Here is a 9783-nt window from a genome sequence, read left to right on the forward strand (position 1 = left end):
TCCAGCCTCTAACTTTCGGTTAATAGGGAGTACAAACCATCTGTACCACATAGCAAATGTGTTGATATATCCTGTCCAGGTCCAGAAGTGTCCTAGCTCCTTTGCTTTCTGTCTTAGTTATTAATTTTTTTAACCCCAGGAATCATTTTATTACAATGTGACCCCAGCTGTGGCTGCTGGGGTGTAGGGCAGAGGGTGCTGGCCATCAGTCACTGAGGAGTGCAGTGAACCCAAGGGTGGGCTCAAGCCAGGCCAGCAGGATCATTGTGGGAGCTGGTCTGGTCTAGGCCCGACGGGAGACTCCTGGACTTGAGTCTTGAGGCACTGTCCAGGTCCAGACTGGCTGGAGATGCCAGGATCTGGGCTGCAGCTCCAGTGGGGACACTGTGGAATAGGGGCTAAGGTCTAGAATGCGTCCTGCATAATGAAAGCAGACTGGAGTGCTCCTCAGGAGCAGCTGGTCCTTTGAGCTTTCTTGATTTCCTCAGAGAGGGCCTCCTTCAGAGTTGACTATGCCTTGTCCAGGTTGTCATTGATGATGAGGTCAAACAGGCCTGGTTCCTTGCTGCTCTCCATGTCAACCTTGGCAGTGGCCAGCTGCTTGACGAGGCTCTCCTCTGTCCCTGTGTCCTGGCCTCTCAAACGTTGCTCCAGGATCTCAAGGGAGGGCACCAGCACTCAGATGTAGAGGGGCCACAGGTCCGTCTTTGTGCTGTTCTGCCCACCCTGCGGTCCACATCCAGCACGCAGATCTGTTTCATGGCCTGTACTGCCTGCACAGTGGCTCTGCTTGTCCCATACAGGTTCCCTGAGAATTCAGCATGCTCAATGAGGTCACCTGCAGCAATGTTTCTCTGCATGGCTTCGCTGGTGACAGAGTAGCAATCTTTGCCATTCTCTTCCCCAGGCCTATATAACACGCTGAAGCCAAAGATATTGCCATACTCTTGTGGGAGCTTCTTCAGCAGGGTGCTTTTCCCGGCCCCTGACGGACCACTCAGGACAACTGGTCTTGGATTTGACATCCCTTTGAGCTGGCAGCACAATTCCTTACCACTACGCCTACTAGGAAAGCACATCCAAGAGGGTTTGGCCCAAGGCAGCCGCTGCCAGCCCAGCCAGTGGGCACCACAACATACACAGCTCCCAGGCACCTACATTTTTCTTCTGACTCTAAGGAGTAAGCTTCTGTCCTTCTAATGAATGCCTTTTCTTCTCCTTAAGTAAGCAAAAATACAAACAAGAAGAAAAGACACCATACTGAATGCACATGCATAACAACATCTACATTATTAGGGAAATCAGATACACTATCACAGTTCTGACTCAGATTGTGTGTGAGTGTGTGTATGGCCATGTGCACGTTCATCCTGGTAGAACTAAGTGAAGGTGCATGTTCTGTTTGACAAAAAAATTAAAAATCAATATTTGAGGAAAGAAGTACTAAAAAGTAATGTGTACTGAAGGTACTTTATGTCTGTGAATGGAAGTTGAGCCAGTTAGATCTATATAAAGAGGGGATAGACAAATTGATCCGGATAATGATGTGTTGTGAAATAGATCGTCATTAATATGTTCAAGAGCTGGCTATCAATGCTTAAATTACCAAAATATTGACCTAGGTAACTTTCCCTGCCAATATGAGTAGAGAAAATTGCTACATCCCACTATATTTATTAGCTGACGTATTTCTAAATATATCTGTTATGCAACTATAAATAAAGTTCAGCTATTGCATTAAGGGGAGGGAGACCAGTTTGCTGGCCTGTAGTCCACATCATCAAGAGTGATTCTAGATTGAACACTATGCACCAAATACTCTTTTGTTTAGCAACTTGCGGCCTTTGTGCTTTACATAAATTAGATATATAGCAGCAGGTTCAATTAACTCTACAGAATAAAAATAGCAATTTCTAAAAGCAACTTTAGGACGTTTTCATGTAATTCTACTAAATGTCTTTGTGCCATTCGACGAATGTAATAAAGATGCCGGTAAAAATATCATTTGCATTGAGATCAGTGTGCAAACCAGATTCAGTGGGGATATTAATAAATATGAAATCTCCAAATGAATCTCCAAGTCCATTAAGAGTTTTAATGCTGAGTTTGAAGCTTCTAACTCCAGGCAGTGTCCCCGTCTAACTTAGCCTTGGCAAATGTTTATTTTGAGAAACACTCAGTCATCTGTTTTACAAGCTGATTCTCTTTATACCTGAAACTTTCCATAAGAAAGTCATCGACATTAAAAAAGGATTCACTTTTAGCAGGGATAAAGTCGTCTGCTTTAGAGCTGGGACCATATGCCCAAAGAATATTGGCTACATGAATTGAAAGGAATAATATAGTTTAATCATATTCAACCTTTCTTTCTTCTTTTTTTTTTTGTTGTTATGTGTTGTTGAGTCAGAACTGACCCATAGCTGACCCTCCAGTGGGTTTTCAGAAGCAGTTAATTATGTGAGAGGAGACTATCTATCTTCTTCCTGTGGAGCAGCTGGTAGATTCGAACCATGTGCCTTTGGGCTGGCAGACCAACAACTTAGCATGTTCAGTCCGAGTCCAAGGCTTTTTCCACCAAAACCATGTTAACTTTCATTTAAACACTAAGAGGAAGTTTGAGTAACACAAAGGTCAAGTGGCTAATTAATGGCTGATGGGAGCCAGGAGGCTTCTGGATTCCAAGTCAGCTGGTAGTGATCCAAGCCTGGGCCGATCTGACCAATGAGCTCTGCAAGGTGTCTTTTGATCTAATAATAGCTTTCCCCGATATCCCTCTGGGCAGCCTAAGTTTGATTTGAATGAGGTAGAAACTCCTTTTGTTATTAACTACAGTTGGTTTTTCATAGGGCCGCTATCAGTCCTACTCAACTCAATGACACCTAGCAACAACAGAGTTGGTTTGAAAATAAGAATATTTTTGGGAAGGGTATGACTCAAATGTATGCCAAAGTATCCAACATTGTCCCAGACCTTTTCCACATTTGGGTATGAAATAAGATTCTAGTAACATTAAGACTCCTGACCTTTGGTATCATAACTCCAACTGACATACAGAGGCCAGGTAGGGCCCTTAAGTTCAGCTGTGATGCTTGACCACCTAGGGTGAAACTGACGAATGAGAATGGGAGCTGAGATTCCAGCCTCAGACTTTGCCTCTCATACAGTTTCTCCTGCATATACAGGTCAGAATAATTTTATTACACTTCCCTTTATTCTGCTTCACAGATACTGTGTTTTTTGTAAACTGGAGGTTGTTTGGGACAAACCTACATAAAGCAAGTCTATTTGTATTATATTTTTTTTCCCCTGACAGCATGTGATCATTTCATGTCTCTGTGTCGTGTTTTGGTAATTCTCACATTATTTCTGATTTTTCATCCTTTCTCCCTCTTTTCCCCGCCAGCTACCCTTCAGTAACATTTCTTGCTGTATGTAATCCTTTCTTGAGCTTCTTATAATAGTGGACTCCACTCGTACAATGTTCTTTTGTGACTGATTTCAATCAGCAACGTGTCCTCCAGATTCATCTATGTTACGCAGTATTTTGTAGAGTCTTTGTTATTGTTTTTTTTATATCACTTACTTTAATTTTTTTTACCTTGCTGAATTTATTCATAGCTTCTTTTATTTCCAGATTATTTTTCCTTCCTTGTATTTTTATTGGTTTGTATACAGTCATGCATATACATTGTGTCTTCATGCATGTACATTGTGTTTTACACAAACTTTCATTTACATTGTGCTTCATTCATGTACATTTGCTTTATGCAATTATTCATATATATTGCACTTTGCTAATTATTATTGATCCATGGCTATCATTATTCTGTTCTTTCAAGTCCCCATTAAATCTTTATATTCCTTCATGCCCCCTGATCTGTCCACTAACTTCTGCTATCCAAGTTATTTCCCACCTTACCCCTTTTCCACCTCTATTTCCTTTCCCCTTCCCTTTTTGAAAATTTATACACGTCTTGCTCAATTATCCTTTTATTTTTATAATAATGATCTTATGCAGTACTTATCCTTATGAGACTGAGTTATTTCTCTCAGCCGAACATCAAGAAGACAAAGATTCTTGGCACTGAGCCAATTAGCAATACCATAATTGATGGAGAAGAGATTGAGGTTGTTAACAATTTCAGCTTGCTCAGCTCCACAATCAGCACTGTTAGCACCAGCAGTCAAGAAATAAAAAAGATGAATAGCACTGGGAAAATCTACTGTCAGGGACCTCACCAGAGTACTGAGAGGCAACGATGTCAGTCTATAGACTAAGGTGAGCCTGATCCAGGCCATGGTCTTTGCAATTACTTGCTATGCACCAGAGAGCTGGATAATGACTAAGGATGGCAGAAGAAGAATTGATGCCTTTGAGTTGTGGTGCCGGAGAAGAGTCTTGAACATACTGTGGATTGCCAAAAGAACAAATATGTCTGTCTGGGAGAAGGTGAAACCAAGTCTCTCTTTGGAGGCTAGGATTTCGACACTCTATCTCATAAACTTTGGGCATGTGGCAAGTAGGGACTAGTCATTGGAGAAGAACATCATCCTCAGAAGGGGGGAGGGACAGAGAAGGAAAGGAAGACCCCAGATGAGACGGATTTATACCATAACTGTGTCAATGAGTGTAGGCGTGTTGGAGTCAGGGAGACTGGCTCCGGACAGGCTTCAGAGCTGTAGTATGTAGGGTTGCTATGAGTTGCACACAACTCGAGGATACACAACCACAGTAACAACAACAATGTGGCAAGAAGTTGTGTTACAAATCCGAAAGCACATGGTTCAAATCCACGAGCTGCTCCATGGGGGAATGATGGACCATCTCCTCTAGAGTGATTAACTGGTTCTGAAAACCCACCGGAGGGTCAGCTATGTATCAGTTCTGACTTGATGGTTCACAACAACCATAGCACTGTAGACTCATGTTAGTGCATATTTAATGAAATAATATGTATGGCTATACCACGGTTGCACCTCTGTTTATTTACTGATGGACACTTGGGCTATTTCTGTTTTTGTAAATACTGTTATAATGAATAGCCATGTGCAAATATCTGTTCATGTCCTTATTCTTGCTTCTTTAGGATGTAAACCCACTAGAGCAATTGATAGATTAGATTTCCATTTCTAACTTTTTAAAGAAGGACCACACTGTTTTGCATAGTGGTTGCACTATTTTACCCTCCCACAAGTAGTGTCTGAGAGTTCTCGTCTCTCCACACCATTTGTTGTTTTCCGTCTTAGGTGATTTCACGGTAATTAGTGGCATGAGATGGTATTTATTGTTGTTTTGATATTTGCATCAACTCCAAATGTTTACTAACAAAGACATATTTTAGCTATTTGTTTCCTAGCAACTGAAATTGTGCAATTCAGCATAGAGGTGATATTTGACAGAGTAATTTAAAATACCCTAATCTGGCTAATAGGCTCCAGTGTGTTGGAGATGATGGGGATCGCACAGGGTGGTGCAAGGTTCAGGTCGGCTGTTCAGAGGGTTGTGATAAGTCATACTCAACTTGATGGCACCTAACAGCAGCAGCAGCAACAACAACAACAACAATATGGTTAGTTAGATGCCTTTGCAACACAACAGTTAAGCACTTTGCTGTTAACCAGAAGGTCAGTGGTTCAGACTCACAAGCCACTCACAGGAGAAAGTTGTGACAGTTTGCTTTCATAAAAATGAAAATCTCACTTTCAGTGAAGATGGCGCTGAAAGTGAAGAAGGAAGCGCCTGCCCCTCCCAAAACTGAAGCCAAAACAAAGGTGTTAAAGGCCAAGAAGGCATCCTGATGGGCATCCACAGCCAAAAAAAAAAAAAAAGATCCGCATGTCACCCACCTTCAGGTGGCCTAAGACGTTGAGACTCTGAAGGCAGCCCAAATACCCCCGGAAGAGCGCCCTCAGGAGAAACAAGCTTGACCACTATGCCATCATTAAGTTCCCCCTGACCACTGAGTCAGCTATGATGAAGATAGAAGATAACAACACACTTGTGTTCATTGTGGATGTCAAGGTCAACAAGCACCACATCAAACAAGGTGTAAGAAGCTCTGTAACATTGATGTGGCCAAGGTTAACACTTTGATTAGGCCTAATGGAGAGAAGAAGGCCTATATTTGACTTGCTCCTGACTAGGATACTTTGGGTGTTGCAAACAAAATTGGGATCATCTAAACTGAGTCCAGCTGGCTAATTCTAAATACAAATTTTTCTCACAAAAAAAAAGAGAAAGAAAATCTCCCAAACCCAAAGACGACACCTCTCTGGCTATTTGAGTCCACCAGGGGTTCTGTGGGAGAAAGGTGGGTGATCTCCAGCCGTGTGACTTACAGTTTCCTAAAACCCTGGTGGAGGGTCAGCTATGAGTCAGTTCCCATTTGACAGAGATGAGAAAAGAGAGTTGAAGTTAGCTTGTATTTTTTTCTTTGATGATATTTATAGCTTTAGATTTTACATTTTTGTCTTTGATTCCTTTTTAGTTAATGTTTTAATATTGCATGAAGTGTGTGTTATGTTTGATCTTTCTACACATAGATATGCATTTTGGACAAGAGAATTTGTTTAGGGGAAGAAGGAGTGGCATCCACTTCCTAAACAACATGCCTCTGGAAACTCAATGAACTTTAAGAAATGATGATAATTATAGAAAGGCTTCAGGTCTTTTGTTCATGGGGTTGCTATGAGTCATGCTTGACTCAACAGCAATCAACAACAATGACAACATTTGTTTAGGAGATTGTCTTATCCATATTTAATAGATTTAACTTTTTGAGATCAGTTGACATTAGATGGCTGGATTTACTCCTGGGACTTCAATTATCTTCCATTGGCCTCTGAGTTGGCTGTTTTGTAAGTTCAAGCTATTTTGGCTAGGATGACTGTAGAGTAGGTCCTGCAATTGTGTAGTGTGAAGTCTTCTAATTCATTAATTTTCTTCAGTAGTGCTTTGCTTATTCAAGTCTCTTTATCGTCCATATTAAGCCGTTGATTGAATTTCCCATTTACTTGAAGAATCTTGATGGGCTCTAGATGGTCCATTTACTTGAAGAATCCTGATGGGCTCTAGATGGTATGTGTGTGGGTTACATCCTTTCCCTTCATCTATTCCGTCTACATTCTGAACAGATCATTCAAGAAGCTGGACTTGATGAAGAAGAACATGGCATAAGAACTGAGGCAAACTTGTCAACGATTGGGTTATACAGACGACACCACTTTGCTTGCCGAAAATGAAGAGGACTTGTAAAGCTTGCTGCAGATGATAAAAAAAAAAAAAAATCAACTTTAAATGTGGATTGAATCTCAACATTCAGAAAACAAGAACCCTCACTGTTGGGTCAATAGACAACATCATGATAGAGAAATGACTGAAGTTGTCAACAATTTCCTCTAATTTGAATCCACAATGTATACCCTTGGTACCAGCAGTTAAGAAAACAAATGACATGTTGAATTGGAGGAATCTGCTGTCAAGGGCCTCTCTAAGATGTTAAGGAGCAATGATATCATTTTAATGATTAAGAGGTTCCTGATACAAGTCATGATCTTTTTCAATTAGTTACTTTGCAGGTGAAAGCTGGGCGATGATTATGGATGACAGAAGAATCACTGCTTTTGAGTTGTAGTGTTGAAAAGGAGTACTGGACTGCCAAGAGAATCAACATGCCTGACTTGGAGAAAGAGCCACATGGTGCTGCTTAGAGGGGCAAGGATGATAGACCTTTTTATCTCACGTATTTTGAGCATGTTTTTAAGAGGGGCCAATCTTTGAAAAAGGACATCATGCTTGAAAAGGTAGAGGCTCTCAACAAACTAGATTGACATTGTGACTGTACCAATAGGCTCAAACATAGTAGAGATGATGAGGCCGATACAGGAAAGGACAAGGTGTAGATTCGTTGTTCATAGGGTCACGGTGAGTTGTACTTGACTCGATAGCATCCAACAACAACAGACTTAGACTGCATTTTCTCTATAGATACCTTTGGGTACTTTCGATATTTTTACAATGTTAAGTTTCTCGATCTATGTGCATGGCATACTCTTCTACTTTTGCAAATATATCGTTTAATTTCTCTTGCAGAACAATTGGTTGATTTCTTAAGCATTTTACCTTTTTAGTAGTTATTGTAAATAGCAATATCTCCCCCTCCCTTTTTAGAGTGTTCTTTCCTGTGTAAAGGAATTTAACTGATTTTTATTTGTTGATCTTGTTCTTTGACATTTTACTGAATTTCCAATTAATTCCGTTAGTTTTCTTGCAGTTTTTGCTTTGGGATTTTCTGTGTATAAGATCATATGATCTACATATGGGGATATATGTGTTTCTTCTTTGCTAATTTGGATATCTTTTATTTCCTTTTCTTGCTTTATTGTTCTGGCTAGGACTTCCAATACAATATTAAATAGGATTGGTAATAAAGGGCTTCCATCCATTCTTTAGGGGAATGCTTGCAAGCTTTCTCCACTGAGAAAGTGTTGGCTATCGATTTTACATGTATGACCTTCATGATATTGAGGGACCTTTATTCTATTTCATTGACTTTCTTTTTTTTAAAGAAAAGAATGTATTTTATCAAATGACTTTTATGCATCAGTCAATGTCATCATGTGGTTCTTTTTAAATTTATGGAGTGGATTGTATTGATTGCTTTTTTAATGTTGAATCATGCTTGCATATCTGATAATATTTACAGCTTAAAAATACTATTAAATTATCATTGTTGTTGTTGTGTACCATCAAGTCAGAACTGACCCATACCTAACCCTCTGGTGGGTTTTCAGAGGCAGTTAATCACACAGGAGGAGATTGCCCATCCTTCTCTTGAGGAACAGCTGGTAAACTTGAACCATGTGCCTTTAGGATTATAGTCCAGCTTCTTGTCACTAGGCCACCAGATTATACCCTTGGCAGACTATAGTATCATACTTAGTTGTTGTATACTGTTGAATTTTAATTGGCCCATAGCTGACCCTTCTGTACAGTGAGTTGCATCAGAGAAGATTGACCATCTTTCTCCCATGGAACAGCTGGTGAATTCAAACTACATGCCTTTGAGATTGCAACGCTGCTTCTTACCATTAGGCCGCCAGAGTTCCAAATACCATGGCATAGTATCACATACATAGAACCTTTAAATGCACTAGAAACAACAACAAAAATGTATGACTCTCTTTTTGGTGATATTTGATTCATTACGGTAGTCTGGAATAAAACCTGAAATAACTCCCAGTATCCCCAAGGTATGCGTATGCTCAGGGGAGTTTAAAAGAATACACAGTTGGTTCCTATAGACCATTTCTTTATTAGTATTTTCTTTGCTTGTTCAAATTAATAATTTTCCTCCTCCAATTAATTCATTCAACCAATAATTATTGCTCTGCCATTTATTTAACTATGTCCCAGGTACTAGGGATATCTTAGGATTCCTGGCCTAGTAAAGTTTATCACCTCAAAGGAGACATGGGCAAAACTAAGTAAATTTGCTCCTCATCCTATATTTCACATTTGGGATAATTGTTGTTGTTGATTGCCGTCGAGTTGAGCACATCTCATAGCAACCCTATGAACAAAAGGCCTCAAGCTCCTCTACAACTATCAACATTTATCAAAGTTCATAGAGTTTTGAGAGGCATGTTGTTTAAGAAGTGGATTCTACTTGGAAAATAAAAAAAAATCTGCTGAGTATTCTTTACATTGATGAGGCTCCAAGGAGGAAAGGGGGGGGGGGAGAGGAGGAAGATGAGGAGGAAGAGAGAAGGCAAAGTTTATGA

At 40.2% G+C, this 9783-nt stretch overlaps 1 pseudogene; it reads right to left on the reverse strand.

The window, feature by feature from the left end:
• Positions 1–447: 447 nt before the first annotated feature.
• On the reverse strand, positions 448–1137 carry LOC102869342 (annotated as a pseudogene).
• Between the last annotated feature and the right edge of the window lie 8646 nt (positions 1138–9783).

The sequence above is a fragment of the Elephantulus edwardii genome, unplaced genomic scaffold (genome assembly GCF_000299155.1).
Source record: "Elephantulus edwardii isolate Elephantulus edwardi_28Jun2011 unplaced genomic scaffold, EleEdw1.0 scaffold00087, whole genome shotgun sequence".
Taxonomy (NCBI): Eukaryota; Metazoa; Chordata; class Mammalia; order Macroscelidea; family Macroscelididae; genus Elephantulus; species Elephantulus edwardii.